Source organism: Ochotona curzoniae, unplaced genomic scaffold, assembly GCF_017591425.1.
Source record: "Ochotona curzoniae isolate NIBS_2020 unplaced genomic scaffold, NIBS_Ocur_1.0 contig_2235, whole genome shotgun sequence".
Lineage (NCBI taxonomy): Eukaryota > Metazoa > Chordata > Mammalia > Lagomorpha > Ochotonidae > Ochotona > Ochotona curzoniae.
Window position 1 is genome coordinate 2,565,933 of NW_024465384.1, and position 19,551 is coordinate 2,585,483.

Consider the following 19,551-nt stretch of genomic DNA (forward strand, 5'->3'; position numbering starts at 1 on the left):
TTCACATGGGGGTCACTAAGGCATCATCCAATGACCATCCCCATCTCTGGCTGCTGATGTAGTTAGATAGCATGAAAACAGCTGGCTTCTTCCATTTCCTCCCATGTATAAACATTAAGTGGAAAAAAAAACAAACATTTGTTTCAGCCACCTTCCTCTATACACTGACCTTCCCCACCCTAATTGGAGACCTACATAGGCATGCATGCTTCCCAACTACATAAACAATATGACAAATCAAAGACCTTCAAAGTAATTCATATAATTTGACAACAGTTCTCTAACTCAAATTGAATATAAAGTTTTAAAATTTTATTTTCCTAAGCTAGAGAGCCTGAGCACTTTTCCATATATCTACTAACCATCTGCATTTGTTCTTTAGAAAAATGTCTGCTTATTTCCTTTGCCCATTTCTTGTTTGTTTTACTGTTGTTGAGTTTCTAAAGTTATTTGTAAATCCTGGAAACTAAATCTCCTAGCTGTTGGGCCCGGCAGCATGGCCTAACAGCTAAAGTTCTCGTCTTGAATGCGCCGGGATCTCTTATGGGCACCAGTTCTAATCCCAGCAGCTCCACTTCCCAACCAGCTCCCTGCTTGTGGCCTGGAAAAGCAGCAGAGGACAGCCCAAAGCCTTGGGACCCTGCACCCACGTGGGAGACCTGGAAGAGCTCCTGGATCCTGGCTTTGGATCGGCACAGCACCGACCAGCTGTTGCGGTCACTTAGGGAGTGAATCATCACATGGAAGATCTTTATCTCTCCTCCTCTCTGCCTATCTGACTCTGTAATAAAAACAAATAAATCTTAAAAAATAATTTCCTATCTGTTGTACAACAAGCAAAAATTTTCTCCTGTTCTTTTGGTTGCTTCTTTGTTTTGTTGGTAGTTTCCTTTTACAGAAGCTTAATTTGATGTAATTTCATTTATTATTTTCGCTTTGACTAGCTGTGCTTTTGGTGATTTTTCTAAGTTTTTACCATGCAGAGCACTTCCTGTACTAGTCTGATGGTGTCTAGGTGCAGATTTAGAACAACACTGAGGTTTTACCTAACTCCAGCGAGACTGGCCTACATTCAGAAATACAACATCTGCCGCGGTGAATGCAGGGAGAAAGGTACCCTATTCCATTGCTGGTAGGAGTGCAACCACTATACAAGTCCATACGGAGAGGGTAGTGACAACTGAAGATGGATCTACAGTGTGACCCAGTTATCCCACTTCTGGGAATATATCCAAAGGAAGTGAGATCTGCATATGAAAAACTGACCTGCAACCCTGTATTTATAGCAGCACATCCACAATTGCAAAAACAGAGAAACAGCCCAGATGCCCACTGCAAAGAGGAATGGATAAAGAAAACACGGTACATCTACCCCAATAACACGAAATTCTACCATCTGCAACAAAATGGTCCCAAGTAGAGACCATTATGCTCAGTGAAATAAGCCAATCCCAAAAGGACAAATATGTTCTCTGCTACAACATTCATGCAAAACATAAAATGAAACAGACACTCAGATAAACATGCACACACACAGATTCTCACAGATGAACTATAAAACGAATAGTATAGAAAGATATGCTGCAGGACGTGTCTTTACTCCCAAATAAAAGATGAATCCCAAATAAACCTTTACAATGATACTAGATTTTCCGCCATTGCTAATCCCTAGAATATCATGATATACTTAAATAACAGAACGTTGTATTGGTGACTATTTCTGAAAACTAAACTGTTGCAATAACGTGGGGAAGATGGTGTGGGGGGGAAATGGGGAAGGAGAAAAGGCAGGTAGACCAGGGAAATCTCTACTCTAAAAAGCACACAAAAATTTAAAAAAAAAAAAAAATCATTACCTTTCAATAAATCAATTTTAAAAAACAAACAGGGCCTGCTGCAGTAGCCTAGTGGCTAAAGTCCTGGCCTTGCACACTCGAAATCCTGTATGCACGTCAGTTTGTATTATGGCTGCTCCACTTCCCTTCCAGGTTCCTGCTTGTGGCCTAGGAAAGCAGTTGAGGACGGCCCAAAGCCTTGGGACTCTGCACCCTCATGGGAGACCCAGAAGAGGCTGCAGAGTCCTGGCTTCACATAGGCTCAGCTCCAGCAGTTACAGTCACTTGGGGAGTGTATCAGCAGATGGAAGATCTTTCCATTTCCTTCACTCTATATCTGACTTTCCAACAAAAATAATAAATAAATCTTGTAAACTTTCACAGGCCATTGTAGAAAATAGTATACCTGCTCTGCGTAAATCTGGTAGTTCATCAAGAGTGCCAAGGGCTCCCATGGCATGGAATTTCAGTCCAGGGTTCTTACCCAGGAGAGCACAAATTACAAATCCCTGAACACTCAGCAACGAGTCCTCAAAGCAGCCCAAACAGAAGTTGGCTGGACTTTATACACAAGACACAACAATGTACATTGCTTGAAAGCATCATGCTAGGGCAAAGACCATCACACATCACGCCTTCTATGACTTCAGGCAGACTGACACAGTAAACTACACGGTGGTGGATGCCAAGGCAGGAGCGTGGTGGCAGAGGCTAGGTCATCACCAGCTGTAAATCCACCTGGGGGGGGGGGGGGGCAGGAAAACGTTCTTCTGGTGACAGCAGTAATGAATGGCTGTGACGCTCTAAAAGCCCACCAGACTGTTCACTGGGTATAAACTGGGGGAATTCATGTAAGAATTGTCTTAAAAAACAAAAAAAGCGCCCTGCAGAGAAGCTCCAGGCAGCCTGCAGTGGGATAAGATACATATCTGGAGAACCACCCAAGGGCAGGAGGACCAGCCCAGGGGACCAGTGCCCGAGGTCACTGATAGTACTCTGCTGCTGGTTCCACTGACACCTGAAAGTCAGGTTAGCAGAACTTCAAAATTATGTTATCTTATCAACTCCCCCTCTTGGGGTTTCTGTACTGTCTTAATTGGACAATACAATTTCTTTAAGCACACACCGCAATTTTAACCAGAGTTTATTTATAAATGAAGCCTGGTAACCTGATACATCTCAGGAGAATGTAAGATGTCATCACTCTGGAAGGTCTTAACAAAGCGCAGAAACGCAGCACACAGTTCTCATCGTGCAGATGCGTTTACCTGCGAGCTCGGCCTCCTGCCTTGGTTGGCCATCTGCAAAGGGCTTAGGGCATGGCAAAGGCAACAATGAACTTGGATTTTCTCAAGGATGCAGAGATCTCTTTCTTCTTTCAATACAAACTTCTTACCTTGCATTTCTATAGCCAGGCCTAGTAGGCTGACCTTGCTTTTAATCTCTGCTTGAACATAGTGAGGAGTGGACGGAAGGCTAGCCCAGGCAGTCAAAACAGAGATCCTTGCAATTCATCTTCACAGAAACAAGATTAGATCAGTTCCCTAAGGGGAGCTACTACTAAGTAAAAGACACTGATAACCAAAAGGAGGGACTCCTGTCAGGTTGCTTGCAGAAGTCAGCAGAGCAGCAAGGAGTCACAGGATACAATGCAGCCATTTTGTTTGCAACTGGGTGTCATGGGTGCTGGCAAAAGCGGATGTGGCCAAGGAATGACTGGCACTTCTAACAAAAACGATCAGACACCACTCATCCTCCCATCCTAAAACCCTACAGGGATTGTACTGACGGGTTTAATCAATGCAAAACTTGTCAATGTGTCTTAAATGAGCACAGCAAGTTTCCTGCAAGACACTCAGGCCATAGGATATACAACCCATGATGAAGACAGCTAAGAGTTACGGGGAACTGGTATGTACCAGGATCTGCGCTTAAGCGTGTTCTATGTACGCAGCCCACGCCTTTGGTCTCGAATTAGGTGCTATTGTTAGTCCTTCCAATCGCCCCAAGCCTTTGGTCTCAATAATCCCATGAGGTAGATGCTACTGTTGTCTTCCTTCCAATTGCCCAGTGCCTTTGGTCTCAATTCCATGAGGTAGACGTTAACCGTTGTCCTTCCAATCGCCCCATGCCTTTGGTCTCAATAATCGCATGAGGTAGATGTTACCATTGTTCTCCTTCCAATCGCCCCCTGGGTGGTACAGCAGGTGGAAGAGTCCAGCTCCGGATGAGTTGGCCTTCTTTCCTAGCATCCTCCCCCTCCGGGCCATGGTTGCAAGACAGAGATCCGGTGAGCATCACTGAGCCTGTGCTGGAAACAGGTAACAACTCTCTCTCTACCTGAATAATATCAACCACAGCTGTTGCACCATCAACACCAATGGCTGTCGGTATTGCACCAAAGGGACCAGTCCTTCTCCAGCCAGCACCACCCGCATTAATGTTCAACCAGGGTTGGTGCACACAGAGTTAATCATTTTTTTCCACCATAGATAAATTACTCCACAGGAGAGTGAGTGGTTACATGACTGAATCACAGCAGGCGTCTCAGTGGCCAGTGACCCACTTACCTTGAAGTATACCTTTGCTCTTTAACTAGTGAATGTGTTTCCATTTCCTTCCAGTGCCTGCACTTCCTGGACCCTAGGGAGAGCATAACAATTACTACAATTACTATCAATGGCAGCCCCCACCCCGCCCGGCGGGCTAATGTGTTCACCTGCTCTGACTGAGCAACTTCAGGACGAAAACACGGTCAAAGTGAACACGGATTCAGCATACTGAAAACACAAACGGGAACTAGGTCTGGACTCAACGTGCCATTCGCTCAGGATACAGGCCATGGACTCCTCCATGTCCACTTCTGTCCTAGCAGTCTGCCATAGAAACAGCACACCTTAGCGATCTTCTTTATTACATTAATAAAACTGGAGCGCGAGGGTTGAGGGTAAACTCGCGGAATGCAACTCCCAACACGAACCAGAGCTACCAAGTTCTGCCACATATCACCGGCTTTCACCCATATTCTGCAGGCGATCACTTAGGACTCCCCTCCGAGTTCTCATTGCAATGACTCCCCCCTCCCCCAACTCCTGCTGGCGAATGCTTGGCCGGCCTGGGAGCGCGCATCCCAGATAGCTGACCCCGCCGGCCAGTGGAGCGCCCCGAGTCCGGGACTTCTCTGCACAGGCGCGCCCGCGGGCCGTCCGCACGCACGAGTCAAGCGCCTGCTTCCCGCATAAAGCTTACACGGAGCCGGGAGGAAAGAGGAAAGCAAAACAAAAAAGACGGGTCGATGTTGTTGTTGATTTCTCTTCCTCCATAGCACAAGAGCGCCTACAGACGCAAGCGGTCCCTCCCGGCACCGCACCGCGAGCGAGCGCCCGCCCGGGCCCTTGCGCCCTGGGCGCTGCGGCGCGCAGGCAAGCAGCCCGGGAGGCGCCGCCCTCCGCCCCGTATCCCGCACCGATGGCTCTGGCCCCGCTGGCCCGACGGGGCAGTGAACTGGGGGCGGCCGGGGGCGCGGAAGGCTCGGGCCTGGGGCTGCCCGCGGCCGCCGCTCGCTCCGCGCCGCAGAACAAAAGCCCGGGGCCGCCAGAGCGTCCAGCACCGGCCCACGGCAGCCTCGGGCCGCCAGCGCCCCGCGCAGCGTCCAAGGCAGACGCGCGCCGCTCCGCGCGGTACCCGGCCTCCCACTTACCGCGAACGCGGAGGACGGCCGGGCCCGGGGCAGGTTGGGGGAACGCGGCCGCCTCCCGGTCCCGGAGTTTAAGTCAAGTGAGGTCCGCCTCCGGGGGCGGGCCGGGCAGCCAGGCCCCGCTCCCCGCCCCGCTGGCCCCGCCCCGGGCGCGCCACCGCGCCGCGGCCTCGCTCCCGGTCCTAGTGCCGCCCGGGTGTGCTCCGGCTCTTTCACAAGGCTTGAGCGAAAGAGGCCGAGGCGTTTGCATAGCCCTGCCCTCTTTCTTGATTTGCATTAAGTTATGGCATCCTAGAAAAGAAGCAGCTGGGGGCTTGGAATGCACGGCTGGAGTCTTACCTTACTCCGAGTCCCAGCTTCCTACTCCTGTGCCATAGTCAGGTTTGCACCTTTCCACAATCTCCTGCTTTACTCATCATCCCAGTCAAATCAGCACCAGGAAGTCACAGGTCCTAAGGGAACGTGGAGGTGTCCGTGAGTAAACGCGGCAGATCCTTAATCCCAGGGACAAATCACATAATCCAAGCAATCAAATGACACGCTGAATTCACAGTTCAGGTAAATAGTAGTGCGAAAAGCAAACAAGCGTGGATTGTTTTTAAAGAGCTTAGCTGCCATTGAAACATGACAGCTAGCTAGCTTGCGCTGCAGCTTGCGGATGTGGTGGCCATAAAGTTCAGGAACCTGAAAACCCCTAGAGAAAAGCAGGATAATAATTGTAGAAGGGTCGGCTTGGCGGAAGCTTGAACAGGAGCAAGGAGGAAGTGGAGGGAAGTGACTCACACAAAAATAACAAAGTAGGTAACTTCCAGAAGATGGTAACCCAATAGAACTCAGCCAATGAGGACTGGGGGAGGGACCCGTTCATTTGGGAAATCAATTGCTTGTTGTGATTGCCTGCCGTGTGCCTTCCTGTCTGGCTCCATAGCTTGCTCTTGTGCTGCCAGCTGTTCCTTCGGTTTGGGCAGGTGGGAGTATTTCCCAGAGTTTGGGGATGTTTCCCACAAGTAGGTAAAAGGTAACAGTTGTGATAACCTCAAGGGTTGGCTACTGGGTTAAGGAGTTGAAAGCCAGGGAGTAGGCCAAGCAACGGGTGGTGAGCTGCTTTGTGTGAGGGCAGTGCAGCCCCAGGTAGGAAGCACGACTGGGTTTGGCCTCAGACTGAGTTGGAAAGGGGTGGTGCCAGGGGCAGAGGCCTGGCTGCTGACACGCCCTTGTTTTTTTCTCAAACTCTGCTTCTGGTCTTATCAGTGTGTGCAGACATCAGTGGCCCACAATGCAATTTTAACTATTTGCAGCTGTGAGCTTTCTGGTCTTCGCTCAGCATGTTTATATTTATTGTGTGAGATTATGCTGTTCATAGCCAGTTCAAAAAATGGAGTCGGCTTTGTGGCTTTCTATATGCTCTAGGTACACAACGCTGGCCTGCAGCAGGTAATGGCTCAGGTACTTGGGTTATACAGGCATGTGAGGAGTCAAGTAACAGATGGAATCAATGCCTCTGTGTGTGTCTTTTCTCTATTTCTGCCTTTCAGATGCGTTTTTTTTTAATTTAAAAAACAAAAGGGGCTGAAAGGCAACACCTGCAAAATTGCTAATTCAATTGGCCTGTGATGGGGCTGGAAATTTGCATTTCTAATGAGTTGAAGTTCTACTACTGAGAGAGAACTTGGAGGTGCTGACTGCTGATGCAACAGCTACAATCCAAAAGCCCCACTGCGTTTTCTCAAAGTACACCTGGGCACCAGCCGTTGTGGCTCACTTGGGGAGTGAATCATCGGACGGAAGATCTTCCTCTCTGTCTCTCCTCCTCTCTATATATCTGACTTGTAATAAAAGTGAATAAATCTTAAAAAAAAAAAAAAAAAAGAGTTCTGGCTTTACTCAGGGTGATGGCCTAATGGAAATTGTTTCTTGTGAGACCAGAACCAAGGTCACAGCCTTCCTATCTTCTATTTCCATAACAATAGGAGGAAGTAAACAGGGAACCCTAGGCTTCAGATATGCAAGACCTGGGGGATCCTTGGACACTCAAGTTTGGATCTCACCAGCTGCACATCCTGAGGGGGAAATCGCAGTCTGTTGACTTTCCTCCTCCATTGAATAGGCGTGGGCCTGTAGGAGATAGTTACAGAACCCCGTGCACACACTTCACATGGAAAAGCCGGGGGAATGGAGGGAGATGCATTTGGCTTGGGAAGGTGTTTTCCAGTACCTACCTCCTAACCACACAGGGCAAATGAAAATAAAGTCCAAGAGAGATGAGTTACCACCACAAGTCTATTACAAATCCCACAACTATACAGGTTAAAGGAGGCTATAGGCAAAACAATGTTTAATGCCCACTTCTGAGTGAAAGAGAGAAAGAAAGGGTTAATGCTTTCATGGCTTCTATATGTGCTTGGCAAGATGAGATAAGAGACAAGAAGAAGGCAGTAGCAGGCCCGGGCTGTAGGAAGGGGGTCTGGGTTTCGGTTTCTGTTTCCTGACAAGCGAATTCCTTATCCTGAGAAATGGGTCCAGGTAATCCTGGGTCAGCGTCAGAACAGGGCCATAAAACTATAACAGGCCCGGGCTGCGGGAAAGGGATCTGGATAGACAATAGAATGGGCCATAAAACTTAAGGCCTGCCACAAAAGTATGTTAAGCTTGTGGTGTGTGCCTATAAAATACCTGTACCCCCGGAATTCGGGGCTTCTCTCTCCCTATTGGAGTAGGGGCCCGTTCGCCAACGTCAATAAAATCCTCTTGCTTCTTGCAGCCTCTGACCTGGTTCTTGAGCTCTCGGGCGGCGAATCTCGGGGTCCGTAACCGTTAAACACCGCCCCCCCCCCCCCAGGGTTTAACATGAGAAAATACTGATACTGTTGTAGGGTTTTTGACCCCGAGTACGGCAGCAATCTCAATTTTTGTCTCGCAGGAAAGAAGAATTTTCGTGCGGACAGTTTAGTTTTTTTTTTTTTTAAGATTTATTTTTATTTTTATTGGAGAGGCGGATATACAGACAGGAGAGACAGAGAGGAAGATCTTCTGTCCGATGATTCACTCCCCAAGCGGCTGCAACGGCTGGAACTTAGCCAATCTGAAGCCAGCAGCCTCTTCTGGGTCTCCCACACGGGTGCAGGGTTCCAAAGCTTTGGGCCGTCCTCGACTGCTTTCCCAGGCCACAGGAAGGGAGCTGGATGGGAAGCAGGGCTGCTGGGATTAGAACCTGTGCCCATATGGGATCTCAGGTGTGCAAGGCAAGGACCTTAACCACTACACCATCGCGCCGGGCTCAGACACAGTTTAGTTTTAAAGCAAGATTTATTAGAAAAGTTGAGAAAGGAGACTCCTGTCCTAGTGATGGGAGGGGGCTTTGAGATAGAAAGGACCCTAGTGCTCTGCCATAGTGGCAGGAGGAAAAGTAAAAAAGACCCTTATTAATGGTGGGGAAAGCATCTTGTAAAGGTTTCCCTCAAAGATGTTTCTCCAGAAACAAAAGAGAATTCCTGGTTTCCGTGGTACCTGGCCTTGGGACTAAAGGCCAGAAAGGTGTCACTGGCCAACTTTCTTGGTCCCTTTCTAATGATAAAGAGGCCAGTCTGAAGTCCTCGCACTTGGCACTGGCCAGAGACAGAATGGGGCTGAGGCTTCAAGTGAGGAATTGATATGCTAATGTCACCCTTGTCCCTTGGTGAATCTAGGACATGGTGGGGAATTTTATATTTGAGAGAAAAAAATGACTTGGGGACCCAGAATGCCCTAACTGCCTACTACCCAGTCTAACTCCTCTCGCAATACCAAAGAACTGGAATACCAAAGACAGAAGGGGCCACAAGATCAAAGAAAGAGGTGGACAGTTTCACAATGATGGGATAATAGGTAGCTAGGGTCTCTGCTCCCAGTGAAGTTACTTTATAAAATAAAAAATTTTACTTCTCTCCATTTTTTTAATCTTCCCCAAGGGCACATTCTTCCTGGCTTTATCCAGTCTCTTTGAGGGAAAGCCAAAGGCCAAAATCAGAATACCAATTCCCATTACTTGGAGTTGGTGTCTTGACAAAAGGAGACATACCAAAGCCAACTCCCCCACCCCCCCGCCAACCTGTGAGTTACCATCAAAGAGATGGTACCTGTGTAAGGCACCCCGAAGCGGGGATGACCTTACTGTCAGTCGAGAAAGTGAGTCTCCCCAATGACCAGCGAAGACAAGACTTGATGCAAACGCAGGAGGCTTTATTCAGGTACCAGTACACTGGGGCTAGGGCCAGTTCCTCACACAGGAGGGTAGGCACTCCAGGCCCAAGTCACTACACAGCATTCTTTTTATAGGCTAAAACTACATACAGAAAGGGTAAAGGCTAAGACCATATAATCATAAAAGTAGGGGCTTTTTGCTTTTCCTTTCAATTTCTTATCGCAATTTTCCTTGAGTTTGCTTTTCTCAGACCTTTGGAGCCTCTATCGACAAGTCAGGGACCTTCCGTCTCCTAACAATTTTTTTTTATCTTGTTTCCTCCTGAGATGCCTATCTCAAGACCACTTTTGTACTTTGTATCCTGAATCCTAGTTGAACTTAATCATTTACCAAGAGATGTCCTATTCAGCTACTCTTAGCAAGCAAAATATAGAGGCAAAAAGAACAAGCTAAACCCCTTTACTCTAACTTCTCCTCTAAATCTTTTCTCTTCACCTGAGATTTCAGCTTATCTTTTTTTTTTTTAATATTTTTTTAAAGATTTATTTTTATTATTTTTTCATTGGAAAGGCGGATATACAGAGAGGAGAGACAGAGAGGAAGATCTTCCATCCGATGATTCACTCCCCAAGTGAGCGCAATGGGCCGATACTATGCCGATCCGAAGCCAGGCCCGATTTCAGCTTATCTTAAGAATGAGAGAAGGAGGACCCGGCGCGATGGCGCAAGTGGTTAAAGGTCCTCGCCTTGCATGCCCGGGATCCCATATGGGCACTGGTTCTATCCCGGCAGCCCCGCTTCCCTTCCAGTTCCCTGCCTGTGGCCCGGGAAAGCAGTCGAGGACGGTCCCAAAGCTTTGGGACCCTGCACCCGTGTGGGAGACCCGGAAGAGGCTCCTGGCTTCGGACCGGCATAGCATCGGCTGTTGCGCTCACTTGGGGAGTGAATCATCGGATGGAAGATCTTCCTCTCTGTCTCTCCTGACTGTATATCCGCCTTTCCAATAAAAAAATAATAAAAATAAATCTTAAAAAAAAAAAAAGAATGAGAGAAGGGGGCTGCCAGGCACACCTTTCTGACCAGGAGATAGACTGCCCAAGATATGTTCCCCCTCCACCCTTTGACTCAGCTGTTCCCCTTTACTGAGATGTTGCAGAAAACACACCATTGTCAGGATTTTCTTCCCTTTCTCAGGTCTTTCTTCCCTTGAGCTTGTCTCCAAGACAGGAGACTTCTTTCACTCTAAATTAAATCTTGCTTTGCACACTGAAATTGTCCACATGAAAATTCTTTTGTGTGAGAGAAGAAATGAGGTTGCTGCCATCTTTCAATTCCCTACAACAATGACACGATGTAATCTCTCAGGGACTGAGGCACAGCAGTACTTCTTGGGCAGCCACAAGTGGGAGGATTCTCAGCCTTAAGGCAGGAGAAAGGATCGGAGGGACAGTAGAGGTCCAAGTCAACCAGAAACACTGCAAACTTCCAATGAGCTCCGAATCGAGCAGAGACGCTGCAGGCTTCTGATGAGCTCCAGGACAGGGTTTGTTGGGATGTCTGTGAAGGTCACTTAGAGGACATGATGGTGGCTTTGTGAGGAATCAGACAAGATAGTGGACAGTTGGGGTACAAGTAGAGTAAGCAACCTTTCAAAATGCCTGCGCCCCTTGTCATGGTGCTGAACTCCAGTCCTGGCTCCACTTTCCATTCTAGCTCCCTGCTAATACACATCCTCAGGGGTAGCAGTGGATGGCTCAAGTACTTTGGTCCCTGTAACCAGTGTGGGAGAGAATCAGCCAGATTTTTGCTTCCCAGCTATGGCCTGACCTCAGCCCTGGCTGTTACTGGCATTTGGGGAGTGATTAAGTGGATGGGAGTGGTCTGCCTCTCTGCCTTGAAAATAAATATATGAAAATCATTATACAAAAAAATTAAAGACAAGCTTTAAAGATTTTCACTTAAAAGGCAGAGTGATGGAAACAGGGAAAGACAGAGAAACAGAACTTCTATCTGCTAGTTTACTCCCCAAATGGCTGTTATCAACTGGCCTATACCAGGTGAAAGTCAAGAGCTTCTGTGATTGGCGGAGGTCTCAGCTTTTGGGCCTTCTGCTGCTGCTTTCCCAAGTGCATTTGAAAGAGCTGGGTTGGGATGCTGTGCCTGGGAACAGTTGCTACTCGAAATGGTACTCTGATATGGGATGCTGACAACATTGCAGGAGGTAGCTTATCCCAATATACCAGAATACTAACCCCAAATTTTAAAAAACAAAAAAACAAAAAAACTTGTATGAGTCAATACTTGCTCTGAACACACAATGTATGAAGATGTATGTTTCTTGGACAGGGAGAGCCCTCCCTGCTTGCTGCATCCCTCACCTAACTCTTGCTAGAAAATACCCCAGCAAACTGTTTCTCAGGGAGATAGTTACTCCTTGGGAACAACCACCTCTCCCTCTGTTTGCCCAAGGACTGGGCAAGCAGTCCTTGCCCAAGTTTGTCCGGAAACGTCTCTGTCTTTATCTGTCTACCTAGAATGCAGAAATGGCAGTAAGCTAATGTCACACAGATTGTGACAGGACTTCTTTCCTTCGCTTTTGTGCCATAAACTTCTCTGCCTCTTGGCAGAGTACATGGATTCCTGCATGTAATTGTAGTTTTGAATATATAAAACATGCACAATTATAACTGAGATTAATTAAAAACACAAGATATCAAATTAAGATATGTGATATGTTTCTCTTTAGTAAATAAAATCTAGTAGCAGATTTAAAAGAAGAGCTGACTTCCAAATGGTCAATAAAAATAGCATTTCTAATTCTTTGCATTAACTCATATAATGAGAAAGTGTTTATGATTGTTCTGGAATACTGTACAAGTTACTGTGGATTTCCCATCAATATCCATAATGGAAAGGAAATAATATATAGTGGTAAAGTTTTTTTTTCTAAGGTTTATTTGTTTTTATTGGAAAAGTAGATCAGATTTACAGAGAGAGGCAGAGATAGAAAGATCTCAGCCCACTGGTTTACTTCTCAAATACCTACAATGGCTAGAACTGAACTAATCCAAAGCCAGCTCTTTCTGAGTCTCCCATTGTGTGTGCAGGGTCCCAAAGCTTTTGGCCATCTTCTATTGCTTTCCCAGGCCATAAATATGGAGCTGGATGGGAGGTGGAACAGCTGGGACACCTACTAGCATCCATATGGGATCCCTGCACTTGTAAGCTAAGGATTTAACCATTGAGCCATTGTGCCAAGGCCATTGGTAAGCTTTTATGAAAATAAAAAAGGTAGCTATTTTACCATCCAAATCTGTAGCACTGCTGAATTCTACCCATGAACACAATAGGTAGAATTAAGGACCCTGAGCCTTCCTTTTCCAGTGTTACTTCATGGTTGAGGCATTTACATACACAGTAGATATAGCTAAATTTACTAATAACCTGACCTTGAAGCAGGGACCTTATCTTGGGCTGTCTAAGAGCAGCCCATGTAAGTATAGGAGCCTTGAAGACATCAGCAAGGGAGGGTAGGAGGTCAGAGAGACCTGGGGGAAGAAGATATTGAGAGCCTGAAAGCTCGAGGTGGCCTTGACCCACGTTTGTTGGCTTGGATGCAGATGGAACACAGGGAAAGCTTGAGAAGGCAATGCAGCCTGCAGAAGCCTAGATGAGCTTGAATGTGAACTCTTGCCTCATGAAACCTTCAGCAGAGACCTGGCAGAGCCATGTGCCAAGCATGGTTTGCACACACACTTAAGATGCTAAGTAGGATTAGTTTCAGCAGTTAGTATGGGGATTTGTTTGGACAGTGACAGAGAACGAATCTCATGAATGCCAGTTTGTAACCTTGCTCAAAAGAAATCTTCAAAAAAGAAAACACAGGGCCCAGCATGGTAGCCCAGTGGCTAACGTTCTTGCCTTGTACATGCCAGAATTCCATATGGACACCAGTTCTAATCCCGGAGACCATGCTTCCCATCCAGCTCCCTACTTGTGTCCTGGGAAAGCAGTAGGAGACAGCCCCAAAACCTTGGGAACCTGCACTAATGTGGGAAACCTGGAAGAATCTCCTGGCTGCTAGCTTCGGATCAGCTCAGCTCCAGACATTGCAACCATTGGGGAGTGAATTATCGGACAGAAGACCTTCCTCTCTGTCTCTCCTCCTCTCTGTTTATCTGCCTTCCCAATAAAAAACAAATCTTAACAAACAAACAAAAAAACACCAGGACCTGGTGTGGTAAATTCCTCACCTTGTATGTACCACAATCCCATGTGGATGCCAGTTTGTATCCCGGCTGCTCTACTTCCCTTCTAGCTCCCTGCTTGTGGCCTGTACCTGTGTGGCTGACCCAGAAGAAGCTCCTGGCTCCTGGCATTAAATCAGTTCAGTTCTGGCTGTAGCAGCCACTTGGGGAGTGAATCAGTGGATGGAAAATCTTTTTATTTGTCTCTCCTTCTCTCTGTGAATCTGACCTTGCAATATAAAATAAATAAACCCTGAAAGAAAGAAAAAGAGAGAGAGGAGAAAGAAAGAAATAAAAGAGAAAAAGAAATAAAGACAGGCACAAAGAAAGCAGACACCTCAAGATCTGTGAAGATTTCCACCCAGCCTGGAGCAGCCAGCCAATTAACTGCCAAGAAAAATAATATTTCTTTTCAACAATCTAAAATTCATTTTATTCTCCTTGCTTGACAGGCAGAGAGACAGAGAGAGATATCTTTATTATTTTTTTTTATTATTGCCATTTTATGATACAGTTCCACACATCTTGGGATTTCCCTTATCCCCACTCTAAGTCCCCTCCCCATTCCCACCAAGTTCCGCTATATTATTACTATAGTGTAATTCTTTATAAACAGCCGTATGTCCATCATTGCGGGCATGGACAACTGCAAAGAGTCCTGCATCCTATTGTCAGGATATAGTTAGCAGTTTCATTGGGAGTCCATCTTTGATCTGGAAGTAGAGATGCCCACTGCATTATATCCTCACATCTGTAGAGTGCTGTGGCCCACATCTCCTAGACCCTAGCATGGGGAAATTCCACCATCCCGCCTGCATGCTGGTCACAAGATGCTTGAGTGATTCCAGAATTGTTTGCTCGGCTATCTGTGCAAACTTTCAGGAATTGAGAATGTATATATCTTGGGCCATCCCCCCAACCGCAGCTTCCTGGTAGTGTGTCTGGAAGAGGTTGAATAATGCCATATGGAGATTAAGTCCCCAAGAGTGAGGGTGGACAAGTATAGAATATTGTAGGGAATTCGACATGAAACACAACCGCAACTTCGTTTCTTGTCTCACATGAGAAAAAGTTTCATGTGGACAAACTCTAGTTTTTAAAGCAAGATTTATTTAAGGAGAAGGGGTAAGGTGGTTCCTGCTCTAGAGGCAGGAGAGGCTCCAAGGCAGGAAAGACCCCAGATTACCTGCAGCCACAGCTAGGGATCCAAGACAGGAAAGAGAAAAAAACCAAAATAATGGTGGAAAAGGTGTCTTTGTACAACAACTCAAAGACAAAACAAACAAAAAATTTCGTTCACAATAGCACCTGGCTCTGAAACAAAAGAACCTCAAAAGGCTGGAACTGGTTAACTTCTTCCTCCCAGTCTAATGATAAAATGACCCAGAGATAAGATTAGGTGGGTCACTTCTCCTTGCTTTTGTTACAAATCTGAAATGGTGAATAATTGATACGTTAATTCTGCCTCTCTGTCCTTCCACGAGGGAAGGAGGTCCCCTTGAAAGAAACATGTTCTTGGAAAGTTAAAAAAACGAGGGAGAAATATGATTTTATTTTTCTAAAGAGTAACTTCACCATGTGGTATGGTAGGCAGCTAGTGCAGGGTCACAGGCTTGGAAGCCACTCCCCCCCCACCATCTATGTGCTCCCTCCTGCCCACCTGTGATGCTCACCTATCATCACCTGGAATCTCACAGGGGGTGGTACTGTATTGCTGTATAACCACTTGCCTTACTAGTCTCTTAAAGGTCCATGGTAGGGAGGGGCTCGCTGTCTTGGTCACAGGCTTCCATCACTCTGGCACTCCGATGCTAGGCCAGGACTTACTCTGAGGACAGGTATCCCCCCGAGAATGGCCCCTGTGTGTCTGTATTCCTCACCCTCTCTTCACTGTGTGGGTGCCCTGTGTGTCTGTATTCCTCATCCTCTCTTCACTGTGTGGTTGGGGCAATGAAGATAGCAATGCTAAGATGTTTTGTATTTCTAATGTGTGTACTTTCAAGAGTTCCAGGAGAGGTAAGGCCTAGCAGTAATGGAATGTGAGCAGAGATGCTAGGGATGTTACGGGGTGTGAGTGAGATCATACCAGATATGTTTAAGATTTATTAAGGAGTCTTTATTAACCAAGCTCGGTGATAATAGAGCTTACTAGAAATAGCAAATCACAAGTCCATATGGCAATTCAACCAATCATAATCCAACCAAACATAATCCAAAGAGGAACAAATGGTCATTACCCTGAAGTCTATCCGATAAGCTGAAAACTTAAGTCCCAGCTTCCCCAACAATATAAATTATCCTAAGAGACATGCAACTAATAACACACTTGAGCACACTTACAGAGCTTCAGACATTCACCTTTCCTTGACTTCTCTGCCCACATTCCACTACTGCTAGGTCTCACCTTTCCTGGAACCCTGATAGTACACAAAACAGAAATAATATTGCTATAACCATTGCCCTATCTAAGCAGTACACAGCGATCATGCTCAGGGGATTACCTGCCCTGGGTCAGCCAAGAGTCGAGGTGCCAAAGTAATGGAAGCACCTGGCCAGAAAGAGAGCGAAAACCCCCGCTTCACAGACCCTTTAAGGGGGCTTGTGAGGGAAGTGGTTACACAACAATGCGATACTGTCCCCTCTCAGTTGATAGGTGAGTCACAGGTGGGCAGGAGCAAATACCTAGGTGGTGGTGGGAAATGGCTGAGGATGCAATTAACATTCTATTGCTGTTAGGACCCACCTTCACAACAGAGGGCAGGGGACAGACACATTTCATTTGCCCACTGTCAATGGGTGCTGGCTATACTGGCTGCACCCCATAACAGGGAAAGGTATCTGCAGTTTGGAAGTGTAACCAGGTTGTTCATTGCATTGTTGCACCCACTCGACCGCTGAAACATAAATGTTACATTCACCAGTGATAGTCACAACAAAGTTTTATTATGAGAGGCAAGGAAACCGATTGACCGACTGACCCACCAGTCAGGACCAATACCCCTTACTGGAGTGCGGCCCCGAGCAGTACATTTACAAAGTTTTTATAGGGGCAGTTTGACACAGCTTCAAGGGGGTACAATTTACAACAGCTGAGAGGTGAGTGAGGAAGAATTACACATTCCTTGCTTATCTCGGTTTGCCAGCCCCTGCCTGCTCTCCTCACTCAGGTCTGGGCTCCAACCTTGGCGCCACCTGTGACAAGTAGACCCCGATCTTGAATTATCTATGGGTTAAATAAGCTGGGGCCTTGATTTATGGAAATTGGGGCCATTAGCACTAAAGGTCACGTTGGCCATTACGCCTGCAAGATCACATAGTTTCTTAGCCAAGCAAGCAAAGCAGAAGTTACAAAAGCAAAAAGAATTGCAGTTAGCAATGAGCCATGTTTACTCCATTTTGTTTTTAATTCTACAGCATGTCTCTTAGGATAACATGTTGTTGGGGAAGCTGGGACATAGATCTTCAGATTTTAATGGATGGACTTCAGGGTAACGACCATTTGTTCCTCTTGGGGTTTTGGTTGAATGGATTGCTAGGGATTTGTAATTTGCTATTTCTAGTGGGCCCTGTTATCACAAAGCTTGGTTAATAAAGACTCTTTAATAAAACTTAGATCTATCTGGCATGATCTTGCTCACACCCTGTAACAACCAGGGACCTCAAACCCTAACTGCCTATTATCCCATTTGGCTCCTCACACAGTAACAGCCAAGTAAATGAACTAGAAATTACTCTGTGGATTTGACAAGATGATTAGAGCCTGGGGTCCGGAAATACGAAGATCCAAAATGATAAAAACAGCACTAATTTCAAAACTTACTAAGAAGGATACACCACAGCTCCCAGAATCCAAAGGGACCTCTGTACTTTTCTCTATGCTCTTGTCGCCATGAACTAATAAGAATACACAGATTTGGGTAAATGTTGTATAGAACAGCATATTAGTTATTTAAAACAGTTTAAAGTTCTAGTTCTAGTTCATACGATATCACGATATTATTAGAAAACACAGCTAATTCCCGCAACCTGGTTCTTTACCGTGAGCTGAAAACACCAGCCGCAACAAGGTGTTTTAGGAGATTTATTCCAGCGAGGCAGGAACGGGTGAAGGTGGTGGAGAGAAAAAAGGACAGACGGAAGCATCTGGGGCCTTTTTATACAGGTAGGCCTGCACGGTGTGGGGGGCAGGGATTGGGAGGGTTTGAGGGCATGCCCCAGGGGATTGGTGCCTGCAGGTGAATGCCTGGGATGATTGGTGAGTGGGCGGGATTGGGAAAGGGGCTGGAAGATTGGGGGTGGGATTCTCAGGTGGAATGCCGGGTTACAGCTGATTCGTGGATTGCTAGACCACACAAATTTTGTGAGCTGTGAGGAAGAAGGAATGGCACCAGGCAGGGTATCCGTCTCCATGATGACCTTCAAATCACTCCTCACAGTGTACACTTCTGATTCTTCCTGTTTTTAACAAGCCAGAGCACTCTCTCCAGGTCACAGTGATAACGCTAAAGTGTAACAGGAAAGACAAGATTCTAGGACACTTGTTAAAGCATAAGGAGCAAGACCTCATACAGATCCATCACAAAGGATGTGGGGATCATAGCAATGCGCCTTGTACAGGGCGGTAATTGGGCTCAATTCCACATACACTGTGGGCAAATGGGCATTTACAGCCCAAGGAGGAGCATCTGGAAATCAGCGGACAGAAATTACTTACAGGAAACATCAGGAGAGTAGGGATACGGTTAAACTGATGCAATAGAATCCGTGCTGAAAGTGGGCCAGAGGTCAACTGATTATTTTGATCAGGTTGGGGGGAGGGGAGACTCTTGTTATGTTAACTAACAGATTTTTTTTTATAGTTATTTATTTTTATTGGAAAGGCAGATATACAGAGAGAAGAAGACACAGTGAGGAAGATCTTCCATCTTCTGATTTACTCTCCAAGTGGCCTCAATGGCCAACCTGTGCTAATCCGAAGCCAGGAGCCAGAAGCTTCTTCTAGGTCTCCCACGTGTGTACAGGGTCCCAAGGCTTTGGGCTATCCTCGACTGCTTTCCCAAAACACAAGCAGGGAGCTAGATGGGAAGCAGGATTGCCAGGATTAGAACTGGCACCCATATGGGATCCTGGCGCGTGCTAGGCGGGGACTTTAACTGCTAGGCCATCATGCAGGAAAATGCAGATGAGCCTGGTGTTGGTGCTGAGAGCCTCAAAGAACTCTGAAGTGGGCTCACACAGAGTACAGGGCTTGGGCTAACAGAAGATTTACCGTAGCAGAATCAGAAGGACATTTATTCAGAGTTTCTCAAGAGTCAAAGGTGAACTGGAGGTTGAGACCGGAGGCCCAACCACAAGGGATTTTTAGGGCACTTCTGAGACACTTTGACTGCATCGGCCCAGTCCCTTCCTGATGACAATTTAAGGAGGCATGTCAATCATTTTCTTGTTTTCTAGTTGATGGGCTTTCGTGTTTTGATGTTTATGACACATTGATTTTTGTGAAACCTTTTGATTGTAAAAATTATTTTGCAAGATGTAATCTTAAGTTGCCAATTTCTTAAGAAATCTTATCTCATGTGGGCAATCTCTGTG

General features: G+C 46.4%; 1 protein-coding gene and 1 long non-coding RNA gene across 9 annotated transcripts in view; both read right to left on the reverse strand.

The window, feature by feature from the left end:
• Positions 1 to 5,636, reverse strand: part of RESF1 (retroelement silencing factor 1) — a 30,914-nt gene extending 25,278 nt beyond the window's left edge. For 3 of the 8 annotated variants that reach the window (XM_040972218.1, XM_040972217.1, XM_040972216.1), the window contains exons 1-3: positions 5,536 to 5,636; positions 4,555 to 4,711; positions 4,406 to 4,478 (exon numbers count right to left, since the gene is read on the reverse strand). The gene's annotated coding sequence lies outside the window, so the exon portion shown is untranslated. Of the gene's footprint in view, positions 1 to 2,962; positions 4,147 to 4,405; positions 4,479 to 4,554; positions 4,712 to 5,535 lie in introns of those variants that run through there. The other 5 variants (XR_005883103.1, XR_005883102.1, XR_005883105.1 and 2 more) reach the window with 5 other exon arrangements.
• A 133-nt stretch (positions 5,637 to 5,769) lies between these two features.
• LOC121151037 overlaps positions 5,770 to 19,551 on the reverse strand; it is an 82,174-nt gene continuing 68,392 nt past the window's right edge. Inside the window, exon 3 of the long non-coding RNA XR_005883106.1 lies at positions 5,770 to 5,984. This is a non-coding gene — a long non-coding RNA (uncharacterized LOC121151037). The remainder of the gene's footprint in view (positions 5,985 to 19,551) is intronic.